General features: G+C 41.4%; 1 protein-coding gene across 1 annotated transcript in view; it reads right to left on the bottom strand.

Moving 5' to 3' along the window:
* rnf19a (ring finger protein 19A, RBR E3 ubiquitin protein ligase) overlaps window positions 1–17,283 on the bottom strand; it is a 55,379-nt gene extending 38,096 nt beyond the window's left edge. The window contains exon 1 of the mRNA XM_078397792.1: window positions 17,146–17,283. The gene's annotated coding sequence lies outside the window, so the exon portion shown is untranslated. The remainder of the gene's footprint in view (window positions 1–17,145) is intronic.
* Window positions 17,284–17,582: the final 299 nt, after the last annotated feature.

The following is a 17,582-nucleotide window of genomic DNA, read 5'->3' as shown; positions in this document are numbered from 1 at the left end:
CAAAGGATACCAACCATCTCCCAGTGAATCAACCAGTTTTTCGTATGTAAACTTCACAATGTGAATAAACTACAGTCAGCATCAAGTTCAAGCCATTCATTCACATCCTCACTTTCAGCAGGAATCAAATGTTTACCACTAGGAGAGTTAACCCCTGCACCGTTCCATGCATACAAATATTTTATTGCCAAAATGCCACAAACCTCAAAAATAAATCACCCAGGGAGAATGAGACAAACTGCAGCACTCTAATCACCATCTCTTTTAGCAAAGAGAACAGACTCACCTTCAATCTATTCAATACTTATAGCTTAGTCAGTTGCAGGATAAATCAAAGTAATTATGCAGTTAGCTCATTTCTGTTCTATTATTCTGGCCATAAAATACAATTTGGCCATTTTTTAAATGCAATTATGTTACAGTGCCCTCCATAATGTTTGGGACAAAGACCCATCATTTATTTATTTGCCTCTGTACTCCACAATTTGAGATTTATAATAGAAAGAAAATCACATGTGGTTAAAGTGCACATTGTCAGATTTTATTAAAGGCCATTTTTATACATTTTGGTTTCACCATGTAGAAATTACAGCTGTGTTTATACATAGTCCCCCCATTTCAGGGCATTATAATGTTTGGGACACATGGCTTCACAGGCGTTTGTAATTGCTCAGGTGTATTTAATTGCCTCCTTAATGCAGGTAAGAGAGCTCTCAGCACCTAGACTTTCCTCCAGTCTTTCCATCACCGTTGGAAACTTTTATTGCTGTTTATCAACACGAGGACCAAAGTTGTGCCAATGAAAGTCAAAGAAGCCATTATGAGACTGAGAAACAAGAATAAAACTGTTATACATCAGCCAAACCTTAGGCTACCTACCTAAATATCTTTGGAGACCAGGTACACCCTTTCATGGCAATGGTATTCTCCGATGGCAGTGGCCTCTTTCAGCAGGATAATGTGCCCTGCCACACTGCACACATAGTTCGGGAATGGTTTGACGAACATGATGAAGTGTTCACGGTGTTGCCCTGGCCTCCAAATTCTCCAGATCTCAATCCAATTGAGCATCTGTGGGATGTGTTGGATCAACAAGTCTGATCCACGGCAGCTCCACCTCACAACTTACAAGACTTGAAGGATCTGCTGCTAATGTTTTGGTGCCAGATACCACAGAACACTTCAGGGGTCTTGTAGAGTCCATGCCTCAGTGGGTCGGCGCTGTTTTGGCAGCACACAGAGGACCAACAGCATATTAGGCAGGTGGTCATAATGTTTTGGCTCATCAGTGCGTGTGTGTGTGTGTGTGTGTATATATATATATATATATATATATAGCATGCTCTTACAACCCTTTAACATCAGTGGGAAGAATTATTCCAATTACAATTATTTTAATATGTTTATATACAAGTTAAATTCGAAAGATACAATAATGGTTTATGTTTATGAAAAGTAAAAGTTACTTGCTTCATTCTTACATCGTGTAATTTCTTACTCCAAAACCAACAAGGGACAGCATGTTTGCGAGGTGGAATTATAGGTTTAGATTTTGAATTATCTACTAATATACACACACACGACTCAATATTTACATTTATATTTTTGCCATTTAATCTTTTCTCCCAAGAAACATTTTCAGCACAGTTCCTTTTATTGCCTGGCCGTTTATGAAGGTGGTGAAAGGTTAGATATGCCTCCCACACAACTGCATCTATAAAACAGGTGGGAATTTAAAACTGCAGTCAGAGCTAGCACATTAATTTAGACCTATGCAGCACAGCAATTATGGGGAGCTGGAAGGGATAAAAAATAAGAATATACTCAATCTCAATGTAGCAAGTCATACTATGATTAATCAAATTATAATTACAAATAGTCTAATAGGCAGTAAGAAATTATAATAGGCTTCAAATAATAGTCAATAGTCAATAGTCGTTTATTTGTCACATACACATAAATGTGTAGTGAAATGAAACATTACCCGCAGTTGAAACATTAAGACCAATAAGAATAATCAATAAAAATGCAATAACACATACAATCATACACTAACACCAAACAAAAGAAACATCCATCACAGTGAGTCTCCTCCAGTCCCTTCTCACTGTGATAGAAGGCCAGAAGAGTATAAGAGTATAAGAGTATTTATCCAAGAGTACTGAGAAATGTCATCACTTCGATGGCATTCAAATATTTAACTTGTAAATGCTCATTTATTTAGAAACAAGGAAATCCCAAATAATCTGGAGGCATAGGTCCATATCATGAATAAAATTCAGTCATTAATACTTTAAGCTATATACTAAATTAAAATGTCATTCATTAAAATTGAACGTTTGATTATTCAGTCTCTGAACATCACAGATCTACTCAACCAAGGTTTGTACACACTCAATTCTCATCCAGAAGATAAAAGTAATTGCAACTGACACCAGTGTTCCTGGTGTAGGAAAGATTAATAAAATGCTCAGGGTTCCCACACCTCCCCATCAACCAGAAGGAAGTTGCTGAAAACAGCATCAATCTCCAGCACAATCCTGCAGTGATTGACTCAACAACATCAAATGTGAAATTGCCATGGATAAGGTTCAAAGACAAGAGTTGGATGATCAGAACATATGCATTCAACCAATTCAGAGCAGAAATCGAAGTTCAATTATGTGGTCTTCTCAAGATCAAGATAGCTTTATTTGTCATCCAATATTGGACGAAATTCGGTCACCCACAGTCCAACAATAAAAGCATTAAATAGGCATTCAAATTACACAACCCCAAAACCCCCAAAACACAGTCCAACAATAAAAGCATTAAATAGGCATTAAAATTACCCAACCCCAAAAACACACAAAAAAAGAAACATCCATCACAGTGAGTCTCCTCCAGTCCTCTCCTCACTGTGATGGAAGGCCACAATGTCTTTCCCTTCTCCTGCTGTCCTCGCCCGCAGTCAGGCTGTTGTGGTTGCAGGCCGCACCGGACGGTCCACAGCGGGCCAAGCCCAAGGCGCGTCGCGTCGCAGCCGCTCCCGCAGCCTCCGAAAACGGCCGGCTCCGCCGATGATAAGTCCGATCCTGGGCGGGCGAACACGCTGCTGCCGCTGTTGCTGCACGTCGGAGCGGTCGTGGCTCCCGACATTGAAGCCCCCGCCCAGCAGAGAAATATCCCGCGGCATATCTTAGGCCGCGCCGGACGGTGAAATGTCCGCGGCCCAAGCCCCGTGATCCGGGGCGGGCGAACCCGCTGCCGCTGCTGGAGCTCCCGATGTCGGCATCCACGCGGCCCGAGCCTAAGGCGAGTCGCAGCCGCTCCCGCAGCCTCCGAAGACGGCCGGCTCCGGTGGTGGTAAGTCCAATCCGCGGGCTCTGCGAACCAGAGGCAGATCCTCACATCACAGGCAGATCCAATTTTGATCACTGAGACGAGATATTTTAAGCATTGCAATTAAGCAATAAAGTACCTTTGCCTGAATATTGATATCCAAGAAGTGACCTTGTGTATAAGCATTATAAATGAAATAAATAAAGCCTAGAAACTGGAATAATGAGAGCAGAACAAGGGGATTGTAGTTCAACCCACTAAAAGCACACTAATAATATAAAGAAATTTGTAACATAGCTGAATGACCACTATTTGGAAATGAATGAATGAATGAATGAATGAATAAGTTTATTGGCCAAGTATGTACACATACAAGGAATGTGCCTTGGTGCTCTGCTCGCAAGTAACAACACGAACATACAGTACACAATTAAGAATAAAGCATAAAACATTAAGAATACAACATTACAGTTTAAACATGCGAGTGAAGTAAACCAGAGCAGAAAGAGACTAGACTTTTGGTTATTGAGTAGAGCTACTACTCGCAGAAAAAAATGCTGTTTTTATGTCTGGCTGTGGCGGCTTTGACAGTCCGGAGTCGCCTTCCATAGGGAAGTGCTTCAAAGAGTTTGTGGGCAGGGTGAGAGGGGTCAGAGATGATCTTGCCCGCTCGCTTCCCGGCCTTTGCAGTGCACAGTTCGTCAATGGGGAGAAGGTTGCAGCCAACAATCTTCTTAGCTGATCGAACGATTCGTTGCAGCCTCTGGATGTCGTGCTTGGTGGCTGAGCCAAACCAGACCATGATGGAGAAGGTGAGGACGGACTCTACGATGGCAGTATAGAATTGTTCCATCATTGCCTGTGGCAGATCGTGTTTCCTCAGCTGCTGCAGGAAGTACATCCTCTGTTGGACCTTTTTGACTGTGGAGTCAATGGTGGCCCCCCATTGAAGGTCCTTGGAGATGATGGTTCCAAGGAACTTAAATGACTTCACAGATGTGACTTTGGTCGTGTTGATGGTGAGTGGGGGGAGGTGAGGGGGAGCTCTCCTAAAGTTTACAATCAGTTCCACTGTCTTAAGAGCATTGAGCTCCAGGTTGTTACGAAGGCACCAGGACACCAGCGGTGTCACTTCCTGTCTGTAGGCAGATTCCTCCCCATCCTGAATGAATCCAATCAGGGTTGTGTCATCCGCAAACTTGAGAAGCTTGAAAGAGGTGTCTGTGGAAGTGCAGTCGTTGGTGTAGAGAGAGAGAGAGAGTAAAGGAGAGGGGAGAGTACGCAGCCTTGCGGTGCTCCTATGCTGAGGGTCTGCGGGCCTGAGATGTGCTTTCCCAGCCTCACATGCTGCTTTCTGTCTGTCAGGAAGTTGATGTTCCACTGACAGAGGTGTTCAGGCACAGTCAACTGGGAGAGTTTGGAGTGTAGTAGCTCTGGCACAATGGTGTTAAATGCAAAGCTAAAGACCACAAACAAAATCCTAGCATAGGTCCCCTAGCAGTCTAGGTGCTGGAGGATGAAGTGCAGGACTAGGCTGTCTGCGCCATCCACCGATCTATTGGCCTGGTATGCAAACTGCAGAGGGTCCAGCAAGGGGCTTATGATGTTTTTCAGCTGGGCCAGCAAAGGATTCCAAGACACAGAAATGAAGGCAAGCCTATTAACATTCACTTTCAAAGTTCATGTGAATAAAGCTGCCTTGCGAAGGCACAAAAATGACTCGTGCTTGCATAATTAAGACACTCAAATGGCAGATAATGTCCTTCAAACAGGTTCAGCAAGGTAACAGGCATTCTTCCCAGCATGCAGAAACTACCATGTTCCATGAACTTATTTATACTTCTGATGTTCCCTTTGATCCAGTTCACAAGCAACTGATTTTCCAAGTATTTAAGATAGGTATGATTCTCATTTTCATTTCGAAAACAGTGTGTGTCATATAATTTATTTTGTTCATATATTTGTTGTGTTGATATTTGGGCAGATACCTTAATATTACTGTGTAGGAAAGAACTGCAGATACTAGTTTAAATCGAAGATAGACACAAAATGTTGGAGTGACTCAGCGGGCAGGCAGTATCTCTGGAGAGAAGGAAAAGGTGACGTTTCGGGTCGAGACCCTTCTTCACACTCTCGGTCTGGTACTAGGCCTTGAATCCAGGTGAGTTGACAGCCCCAGCCTGCTGCAGCCAGTGGAGAGCCAAGGTCATTGGTCATGGCTTGCCAAAGTGCAGGTAAAGGTTAGGGCAGTTGCGATGGCAGACATGGCTGAAGAAGCGTGTCAGCCAGTGGTGGTGGCAGTAAGTGCAGCCTGGAAGTGGTCTGTTGTAAAGAGGGCCATAAAAACAAGGGTTTAATATATTTCAATGTGGGGGTGCATTTTAGTCAATTTGGCAAACTCCAAGGGTCTAACACTCAGTAGGTTTGTGAAGCATGAACATTGTTCTCTACAATGCATGTTACATCCTGGTAATAGGGAGGATTAGCGGTTTAGATGGAAGTGATGACTGCCAATCAGCTAATTCTCCTGGATTTTTTTTAAATGTTTAAACTCAGACCTGGTATTCAGCCCTTGAAGGGTTGATCAATATAGAATGTTACGGGAGACTCTTTGTTGTTGATCATTTTGGGGCACAATCCAATCACAAAAAAAATTTAGGCTGCATGTCATGAATTCCCTGGAGCTCCTAAACCAATATAGGAGTGGATGAATTCCTGAAATTATGTCCAACTGTAGTCATAAATTTGTAGCATTGTACTTATTCTTTATAAATTTATCCACAAAATTCTTCATAATACCGTCTTGAAATCTCACCAGTCAATTAACTTGGAAGCTTACTTCATGCATCAATGCTCAACAGCACTTAAATGGGTTCAAATAAGGATTGTAGGTGTATTGTGACCACCAAACAAGGTTCGAAAATAAACATTTTAGATTCCAAGCCTTTAAGTGATCTATAAATGATGCAGCAAAAGTAAACAGCTGATCATCATTTTAAAACAAGCAAAGTAAAATGGTTACGCGCACGAAAACACGGAAATCCTTTCCTACACAATTTTACAAGAACTTATTTTGATCTTGCATGTAAAATACCTTCAGTCTCCTCTCCAAAAAATTGTTCACTGAAAACAAAGGCCTTAGGCAGGAATGCCTCAACACCGATCTAAAACAGTTAGGCAAAAAGATTCATAAATTTCTCCAACCATACATAGTTGGATTACAAAATAAACTGGTTGTATTAACTGTCATTAAACCTTCAATATCTCTCCAATGAATAGTGACCAAAAAGTATTTAAGACAAAAATGTGGGAAAAAGCTAGTGACTCAAACTGGAAATAAATTGTGGTTGGTCTATTATAATGGCGCTCTACATTTAATTGGAAAATCCAAGTAGCAAGACTCAAAAATGAAAATCAGGCCGACATATGCCTTACTGTATCCCTTACAATACAAGCAGTCATTCATTATTTAACAGCTGGCTTGAATCATCTAAAGCCACGGGATTCAGATGGGCTTTGCTCTTGTGGAGCATGACATCATTCAAATCTGTTAATTATATTGCAGTTGTATAACCACCCAAACCAACCTCCATTCTTTATTTCAAAGACTTACAAACTTAGTGAAATATTTTTTTAATTGACATTGAAATTAAATGAAAACATAGAGGCATACCATGATAGCTGAAGTAGCCATGTTGGATAATAGGCTGAAGAGGGTTCAATGTTAGAAACATAGAAAATAGGTGCAGGAGGAGGCCATTCGGCCCTTCGAGCCATTCATTGTGACCATGGTTGATCGTCCCCCAATCAGTAACCCGTGCCTGCCTTCTCCCCATATCCCTTGATTCCGCTAGCCCCTGGAGTATCTAATTCTCTCTTAAATCCATCCAGTGATTTGGCTTCCACTGCCCTCTGTGGCAGAGAATTCCACAAATTCACAACTCTCTGGGTGAAAAAGTTTTTTCTTACCTGTTTTAAATGTATTGTATTGTAATGTGCCATATCCATACAGTTCTCAACCATAGTTAAAATTACTTTCACCTAAACTTTTATTTTAGTTACTTTAGTAATTCACTATTTAGCCAAATTATCACTTGGAAACGAGCCTACTTGGAAACATTCACTGGTTGAATTCCAGATTAAAAAATGCTCACAAATTTTACATTCTGCATTGGTGCTAATATTCCTGCCACCTTCCTGCTAAGGTGGCACACCTTCCTTGTAAAGGTATTCAGCTATTGGCGAATCAAAGGCCTGAAAAATGCTTTAAGTATAAATACTATTTCAGACAGGACTTTATCCAGGTGTTCAGGGCTACTATGTTTATTAGCAACCTGTTATTGTACACTTTAATTGCATTTTCCACCCTAGTTTTGTTAATAACTATTACATTTAATGCTGATTATTTACTAGGAAAATAAACCAGAAAAAAGTGAAATACACGAATTCTACAATAAAAGTTGTTAAATGCTGAGATTAATTACAAAGGTTTAGCAAAACTTACAGCACACAATTCTGGGGTTCCTTATATGGAAGTAAAAATAGTTTCAAGCAGGAAGTTAAAATATTTTCAAAGCAAACAAAACATTGTGAACCGAGTAAGACGAGACAAATCAGTTCTTCTTTTGAGTGCTTTTTGTTGCTTTGAGCATTTACAATGTTGACACTCCAAGTAACATAAAAGGAAAATGGTTCAAGATGACCCCCTTGTCCTTGCGGGAAATCTCTTTGCCCAGACAGAAACCAAATAAATGTCTTACACATACCCAAGTTCGAGTCATAATCATTTTAGGCAGTTACTGCAAGAGCAAAAAGCCAGGACTCCCAAATTGCTCTGCAATCGCTTTTACAACTTAAATGGTCATGTATTATGTTTCTGGGGAAGAGGAATTGTACCAGATAGTTGAATAATTTAAATCATATAAAGCAATGCCAATACAATAAATATTTACTGATCTTTTCCAAAACGCTAGCATAGATAAAACTAACATTATACAGGTACTATATATATATATATATATATATATATATATATTCCATACATTTCTAACATGCAAGATAAAAAAACTTTTAATTGATATTTTAATTAATTTTGTTAAAATATTACAACCTTTAAGTTAATTTTATATGTAGATCTAACTCAACACAACTTAATTATATTTGAGGAAGCTACACAATATTTTTCATGAAACAGCATATCTGTTGTCAGCAATGCCATATCAGCATTATTTCCTAATCATTCACAGCAAATAATAATTTACAGGTAATTACCTTCTTCCAACATAGATTTACTCATAGACAAGTGCAAAGCAACATTTTACTAGGAAGGACAAGGAAATACAAAGGGTGCAATTCTAAAGGGCGCAGGGACAGGGACCCAGATTTACATATCAATAAATCTTTGAACTTAGTACAGCAGGTTATGACATTTTATATAGGATCCTTGGCAGTAGATCAAAGGAAGCTTTGCTGAATCATTACAAATTACTACTTTTCTCCCAACGAGGGGGCAATGTCACATTATCAGATTCTGATTATGTAAAGATTCTGTAATGGAATAAAACAGTTAACCAAATCATTTCAGCGACTGGAGAAGCTGGAATTGTTCTCTTCAGAAATCAAAATGTAAAGACAATTTTGAACAATTCCTTTGGCTCATTGGTCTAGGTAGAGTGAATAAAGAGAAACTGTTTCCATGGGCAACAATTGATAAAATAATATTTTCATAATCATGATTTGGAATTCACTGACTTAAAGATTCAATACAGGCACCCGAAACTGTCCATATCACAGTTTATCATAACACAAAACCACAACATCTGCTCATGTATTAAGACATGCGAGTTGGAAAAAAAAAGAGAATTAATTACTCCTCCCCATACAAATTGCATCAGAGTGAATTTTAGCCTGTTTTAAATTTTTGGGCCGTGATTTATGAATCCTGTAAGGTGAATTTTCATTACCTGAACAACAATAACAGGGGTTATTGTTAAATATATTATTTTATATTATATTAAATGCATTATTTTAAAAAGAGATTTAGATGGGCTAATTAAAATCTCACTGATTGTGTTTCAGTTTGAGTTTCAAGGAACTTGTACCTTCTTTTAATGAATATCCTGAGTTTGCAAGACTATATTATTTTATATTATTATATTATTTTATATTATATTAAATGCATTATTTTAAAAAGAGATTTAGATGGGCTAATTAAAATCTCACTGATTGTGTCTCAGTTTGAGTTTCAAGGAACTTGTACCTTCTTTTAATGAATATCCTGAATTTGCAAGACTATTAAGTCAAAGTTTAGTTGTCCAGTCCAAATGTCCTTCTAATACATTTCTCCAGTCATTACTGTGACAACTTTGGTCTCTCCATTAGCACCAAAAAGACTGAAGTTATGTACCAGCCCGCGCCTGGAAAGCCCTACCAGGAACCACACATCACGGTGAAGGGGCAGAACCTACAGGCAGTCGACAACTTTACCTATCTGGGTAGTACACTCTCGCAAGTGGTGAACATAGACGCTGAGGTCAACAACAAGATTGCCAAGCGCTGCCTTTGGGCGACTCCGTGGGAATGTTTTGGAGCGGAGAGGACTCAGCCTTACCACCAAGCTGAAGGTCTACCGTGCAGTGGTACTCATCACTCTTCTCTATGCCAGTGAGACCTGGACTGTCTGTAGCAGATTTTCCAAACAGCTCAACCACTTTCACTTGAGCTGCCTACGTAAACTCCTTCACATCAGGTGGCAGGACAAAATTCCCAACAGAGGTCTTGGAACGGGCCAGAATCCCCAGCGTCCACACCCTCCTACGGAAAGCCCAAGCCAGATGGGCAGGCCATGTCGTCAGAATGCCCGAGAGTCGACTGCCAAAACAGCTTCTGTACGGAGAACTGTGTCAGGGCAAGCGCTCAGTAGGAGGACAGAAACGGTTTAAGGACTGCCTCAAAGTGTCCCTCAAAGACTTGGACATCAACCTCAGCACTTGGGAGTCTCTTGCTCTGGACCGTCCAACCTGGCGTAGCAAGCTCACCACAGGAGCCCGTGCAGCAGAGAACAGACGCACTGCAGAGGCCCAGAGGAAACGCACCGCGCGCAAGGCCCGGGCTACCTCCACTTCCACTGCATCAGCCATCCACGTGTGTCCTACGTGTGGGCATGCCTTCCGGGCCCGGATTGGCCCCATCAGTCACTTCAGAACCCACAGTCACCGTTCCTCCAACTGAAAGTGAAGTCATGGTCATCTTCGAACCCGAAGGACGAACAACAACAACATTAAGTCAAAGTTTAGTTGTCCAGTCCAAATGTCCTTCTAATACATTTCTCCAGTCATTACTGTTATTTAGGTAAATATTAAGACACCAAAGTGGAAACAAGAAATACTCATATGACACCACATTCAAGATGAAGATAGTGTTAACACTCTGGGTAAGAAACTTCAGGACTCCAACTTTTTCTTTAAACCCTCCAACTCATGGGTAGCAACAACCCAAATATTAACTTACAATTTAATTCAATAGTTTCCACTTATTGGTAACTTCATCTACTCTGCAGTCATGCTTCTTCTCAGGATTAATTACATTTGTGGCAACTATAATGGGCAATTTTCCATTAAGCTCCAAGTGATATGACGCACCCGTTCATTATCAATTTCAACTTACCAAAAATTGATGCAAGACCAAAATAAAAGAATATCACATTTCTTGTTATGAAGCTTCTTGGGAAAACAAAATCTGTGAAAAAAGTAACTGCTGTGTGTTTTAATTACAATTTTGTTGCAAAGAAAACTGTCTGACATTCATATTTGCATCAGACAGTATTTAAATTTTGGCTAACAATGTAGCTCCAGCTAACAATTGTTAAAGTTGCAAACAATTACTAGCAGCTTTTCTGGTACTTTTACCAAATAATATAGTTGAATTGAAGTATTTGACAATAAAGTGTTCAACAACAAAGTGCTTATGAAAAAATGTCTGACCCACAGCATCCACATACAATGTGATGCTCACTGATTTCACCATTATTCAGATTTCACTGGAGGGTGTGACAAAAAAACACATATTGGTTTTTTGTATTGGTTAAGCTGTAAGAAAGATTGACAGCAAAAAATCACTCGTTTCTAACATAAGCCATGACATTTCAACAAATACTTTGCATTTCTCAATGTGCAGCTATGTTTAATAGATAGCTTAAAATGCAATTAATCCAAAAACATAAGTAAGATTTGCACTCTACCAAATTATCTGGTACACTAGCCTATATAAAAAGATCTTATTAGTAAATAGAACAAACAGCTCTATCCAATGAGGAAAGTACTCAAAATGTGCTTGACAGGACAAAGAGTTAAAGGAATAAAGAAATAGTGTGTCTATAACCTCAAGAAAAAAGTTTGGGAAAATATACAAATGTATTTTGATTACCAAACCTGCATTACTGAAGATGTGTTTTTTTTTTAAATCACAGAAGTAATAATTTGCACAAAAATTACAAACTATGTTACTTGTGCTTCCTCTCAGTTCGGAAAAAAAATCATGACCAAAGTTTAATATTCATTAAAGCAGGCAATAAATCATGAGCAAAATTCCACACAAAGATTTGCTCAGAAGATATCAGCACTCTTACCAAAGATGGTGCTAGCACCTTAAATCACTTCATAAACATCCAACATGCATACTAGTTGAATATTTCAACATTTAAGCAAACTAACGTTTATTTAAGTAACTTTCTTGCACAATGTAGAAACAAGGACCTGCAGACACTGGTTTACTAAAAGGATGCAAAGTGCTCAGCAGGTCAGACAGTCTCTTTGGGGAACATGGAGAGGTAATGTTTCTGTTGGTGCCCTTCTTCAGGTTGATTTTAGGGGGAAAGAAAGCTGAATATAAGGAGGGGCATGACAGAGTGTAGCAGGCAAATATGGGGGGGGGGGGTTGATAGGCAGATGATTGGACAAAGGCCAAAGATGAAAAAACAGGCTTGACAAAAGGAATGAAGAGAAGGAAAGGGGCGAATGGGGATAGAGGGCATTGGGTTGTAAGCTACCCAAGTGGAATGCGAGGTGCTGTTCTTGCAGTTTGCATGTGGCCTCACTCAGGCAATAGAGAAAGCCCAGGCCAGAAAGAGCGGTATGGGAATGGGAAGGGAGGTTAAAGTGGTTAGCAATTGGGAGCTCCAGTAGGTCTTTGTGGACTGAGTGCAAGTATTCAGAGAAACTGTCGCCAGGTCTACAATTGGTCTTGCTGATGTACAGGAGGCCACATCAGGAAAACCAGATACAGTCGATGAGGTCAAAGGAGGCTCACGTGAACAAACCGGTCTCACCTGGAAGGATTGCTGGGTTCCCCGGGGTTTCTTCACCTATCATGCAAGTTAAGCAATATTAAAAAAGTACTCACATTTACAAAATGTTGAATTCCTCTTTCAAACTAAATAAATATATTAAAAAGGATATTGGATTTCCTATTCTGCTCTTTGCTACAGATACACTTTTTATATCACAACCTATAGGGGGATTGCACGGCAGGCGAGGTCACGACTCCTGGCCCCTACTGTTGCCACGCAACGCCTACTGGGGGGCACGCCACGAACTGCAGGTAATCACTTACAGTGCAGCCCTCTTTGCTTCGTCTTTTTCTTCTAGTTTATGTTTGGAATGACTTCTGTTGTGGAACAATTCGTCAGTCCTAATTTGAGAGGGTGTTGAAGTTGAATGCTGCAGCTCGGCTTCACCCGTCTTCACCCATCAGTGCGTCTTTGGCGCTCTGAGTGTCCAGACACCTCTCCCCGTACCTGCGCTCCTCCAGGCTCGGTGGCCCTGCTCTGCTCCTCGCTTCCGGCATCTCCTCGGCTCCTCGCCACTCCTGCTGGCCCTTCAGCCCCTTCTCCCCGCTCACCATCTCCATCAGCCAGGCTCCGCTTCCACTCAAGACCTCGTGGCTGGGGCCACCGAGCAGAGCCATGGCCTGGTCCTCCGCCTCGGCACCCAGCCCAGTTCTCGCTGCTGCTGCTCGGCCTCCGCTGTCGATCGGCCTCTCCCCGGTCCTCTTCAGGCTCGACACTCCGCTCCTCCTCCTCTTCCTCCACCTCCTCGTCCAAGGCCGTTGAGCCCTTCTTCCCTGGGCACTGCGACGACCTCCAGCGCTCGCTGCTTCTGCCCATGCAGACCTCCAGGCCCCTCGGCTCGGGTTCTTCCCGCTGCTCCTCTCCCAGCTTGCTCAACCCCGTCCTTTCCTCCTCCTCCTCTCCCCTCCCCCCACCCTCCCCTCCCCCCACCCACCCCCCCCCCCACCCCACCCCACCCCACCCCCCCACCCCCCCCACCCCACACCCCCCCCCCACACCCCCCCACCCCCCCCTCTGCTTCTCAGCCTTGCTCTCCTGCCTCCCTTACCGGCCACGTTTCTCCTTCTCCCACTGGCTGGCCAGACGTCTTCCCAGCTGCTACTTGCGTCCGTCGGCTTGGTAGCCCTTCTCCCAGTTCCTCTTCCTCGTTCGGATCCTCCAGCTTCTTCCTCATTTTTTACAGCACAAAAATTGACCATTTTGGCGTTTTTTTCAAGGTAAGAATGTGCCTGTTGCATGTGTTACTAGTGTATGCCGGAAGCTGTGATGTCCTCCAGATGGCTTGAGTGACTCCGTGCGTCACATACTTTTACCTTTTGACCTTATGTGCAATCCCCCTATATGACTTTGCCTCCCCAGATAAAATACTATCTGATTATTCATCGCATTATTTTCTATGTTTGCAATATCCAAAAAAATGATTCTAAATCATCAACACGCAATATTCTATTGTTTCCTTTTTCACTTCCAAAGATGACAGTAACTGCTTGTATTAACTTCCCTCCTGCCTGCCATCATCATGCCATTTACCCATCTCAAATACTGAAACATCTCCATTATTCAAAGCAGTATCTTAGAAGAGGAATGAAGAGGAAGTGAACAAAATTACATCCGTACAATAGGGAACAAACTAATTACCTAGTTTCAATCTTTTCTAAAGAAATGAAAACCACGGATAGTTGCAACAGCTGGATGTCTCTGCAACTGTCGGTAAAGGCTTTTGGCAGACAAATGTAGTTTTACAGACATTACAGAGGTGCTGAAATATTTGTACCATCAATGGTGCTACTGTAATCATGTGAACTCTCACCTGCCAAATATACAAGGCAGTGAAAAACATTGCAGTGTGCAGACCACAGCATACAAGGACATATATTTGATGCTTTTCAGTCCAATTTCTTCACGACCATAATTTCTTCACGACCATAATTTCTGCAAACGTGGATGCTAATTTGTCATCCACAGTGCATAGTAAAACTGTGGAAACACTTTGTATTTCTCTGCCCTCATAATTCCAATATCAAAACTAATACTTAAATCAAATCTGAAAATTAAATACCAAATTTATTGTCTTCCCTTATATCAAATGATTTATTCCCTCCTAATTATTCCCAGGACAAATATGGCAGTACTCTGCTATAACCTGTTGAGAAATATTTGTTTACCTTCATTTATTTATTCTGCATAGTTTCAAAGAAACTAACTAGGACTTAATTTTCTCCTCAATTACATCATGTGCTAAGGTCAATTTTAGTTGCACCACTACCATCAGAAAACGAGAGATTAATGTCCATGCAGATATCTTGATAATAGTAAATTAGTAAATTCCACATCTTGATAATAGTAAATGCCAAAATATTTTGTTGAAGTGGTCATCTTCCAACTTTTTCTAAATTCATACAATGTGTAAGACCTTTTTCCTCACGTTAAGACTGGAAACATGTTTTGAAAATGCCATGTATTGATGGGGATGTCTGCACGTACTGAAAATGTTTGCTAAAACCACACCTGGCCACAGATGCAGGCACTGACTACATTGAGACTCTTCTTTTTTTGAGAAACTATTTGTATTAACCAAAGAATGCCCAACTAAAAAGATGCTATGCTTATAAACAAGAACAACCAAGGAACAGAGCGGGAAAAGTAAATATCTTCCTCGACAACATTACCTTTTTTTTTAAATGAACTATTTATTGTTTATACTTTGTACAAGACCCAAATACTTTTCATTAAAAAAACAACGGCCTGATGCAGTATGACAAAAGTTTAAGATATCCATTCCAGATATCTGGATTATTAGAAACTTCTTTAGATCCAACAGATTCCGCCAATAAAAAAGTGTAAATACTGCAGAAGTCACTGCCCCCAAAACTCCAGGCCTGCAGTTTCTCACCTTAAGCGTCATAGCTACATCCTTCTGGACACTATTGCCAAAAGGGTGCAGAAAACAGGGTACAATACGTAAACCTGCATCATTGTTAAAATTTGCATTATAATGAGAATTAATGGTAGTGGTGTGAAAGAAAATTAAGTTTAAATTATTCATATCATTTTAAAATCAAAAGTAGGAGTTGCTTATCTTCATAGTTTCCCTCAACTATCAGAATAAACACATCAGCAGATTTAAGTTGTTCAAGTACCCTTGCCGAGTCTTTTGGTTTTCACATTTTCAGTATAATGTAATCAACACCATAACACTGGTACAAATATTTCCAGTAATACACCACTTTATATTGACCGAAGAGACTTAGATTTAAATTATTCCTGTTTTACTATAACCCTCACTATACACAATTACATTTTTGTGAACATTAACGATACATAATCTGCTGAAAGATGCACCCTAATGTAAATAACAGCATTAGAAAAATAACAAAGTAACTTAACAACAGGACAAGTATCCTTTCCCACATCCCCCTGCCCCCCCCCCCCTCCCCCAACAGTCGTCAGGATCAGTTGTCTACTATTCTACATATTTATAAAATAAATTCACTCCTTAAACTAAACCAAATGATTTTAAAGAGGTTTGCCATTTTCTATCAGCAACAATTTCCCATTCAAAAAGGAAAACATTAGTGACAGCTGTGGCTCAGTTGGTGCACTCTTACTTGAGTCAGAGTTTCCAGATGCAATTCCTACTCCAGAGACTCCAGCATCAAAGCTAAGCTAACATCCCTGCAAAGGATATTTGGAGGTGCAATATTTTGGATGAAATGTTAAAATGAAGATCCTCTGCCCTCACATGTATATTTAAAAACAAACATCACACCATTACACCAAACTAGGAGTCATCCACAGCAGCCAAGCCTAAAATAGGTTACTAAATCATTATCATTTTATTTTGCGAGAATTGTAGTTCACAAATTGATCGTCATATTTCCTACAACCATGACTCCAAAAATTCTGTGCAATACTTTGCAACACATGAAGTGAGCTACATCAATGCAAGTTTTTTTTTTAAAGCAAAGTGAACCTTGACCTATGTAGTTTCTAATTTTGTTTTAAGTATTTTCCGGAAATTGAAGAGAACATAACTGGTGCCTTCAGCCAGTCTGATAAAGGTTGGGAAAGTGACCACAAAAGAGTATCTTATGAAAGCTTCCGCCAATATCTCGCAATCGATTCTTTACATCGGTTTTTATTTTACCTATTGTTAAGGGCGACACAAAAAATAGACAGAGAGAGAGAGAGAAAGAGAAAACAAGATTGTAGCCCGAGTGCAATGCTCGGGTTACAGGCAGTGGAAGGGAGGTGGTCGATTCCCCACCCACCCCCCGAGGCCGTCTGCGATCAGCCGAGCACCCAGCACCTCACGTTGGCCCAGGGGAGAGGAGGGGAGCGAGCAAACCCAGACAGCAGCCCCCACCCCACCCCACCCCACCCCCCAGCGCCCCTCTCTCCCGGGAGGCAAGGCCCACCGTCGCTCTCCCCTCACAACCCAGCCCGCCCGCCCCCGCCAGGCCCGCTCCCGCACTCACCAACTGTCGCCTCGGACATTCGAAGAGTTGTTGCCGCCGCCTCCGCCGCCGCCGCCGGTTTGCGAGCCTCGTCAATTGCCTGCACTCCACCCCCTCGGCGCGATTCTCTCTCTCTCTCTCTCTCTCTCTCTCTTTCTCTCTCCGACTCTCTCACCCTCGCCCCGCCCCGCCCCGCTCCGAACCTTCTGCTGACGCATGCGTCCCCCCCGTCACCACTTTCTGCGCCTGGCTGAACGTGACGTTGCGCCAGCACCGACCGAGTGCCAAGAACATACAACGCCCGAGCTTGGAATGAAGAGGGCGGCGTTTCGCAGTTGCAATACATCCTGAAAGACTGACCGCACACGGAATAGTAAAGACTTTATGGGCAACTTATTAGTCTGTGTTTACTCATGCCCGAAGACGCGAAAACTGTGCACGAGTGGAACAATTTTAGG

Source organism: Rhinoraja longicauda, chromosome 4 (assembly GCF_053455715.1).
Source record: "Rhinoraja longicauda isolate Sanriku21f chromosome 4, sRhiLon1.1, whole genome shotgun sequence".
In the NCBI taxonomy this organism is placed as follows: domain Eukaryota; kingdom Metazoa; phylum Chordata; class Chondrichthyes; order Rajiformes; family Arhynchobatidae; genus Rhinoraja; species Rhinoraja longicauda.
The sequence above is the reverse complement of the archived record's forward strand: the minus strand, read 5'-3'. Positions and strand labels throughout refer to the sequence as shown.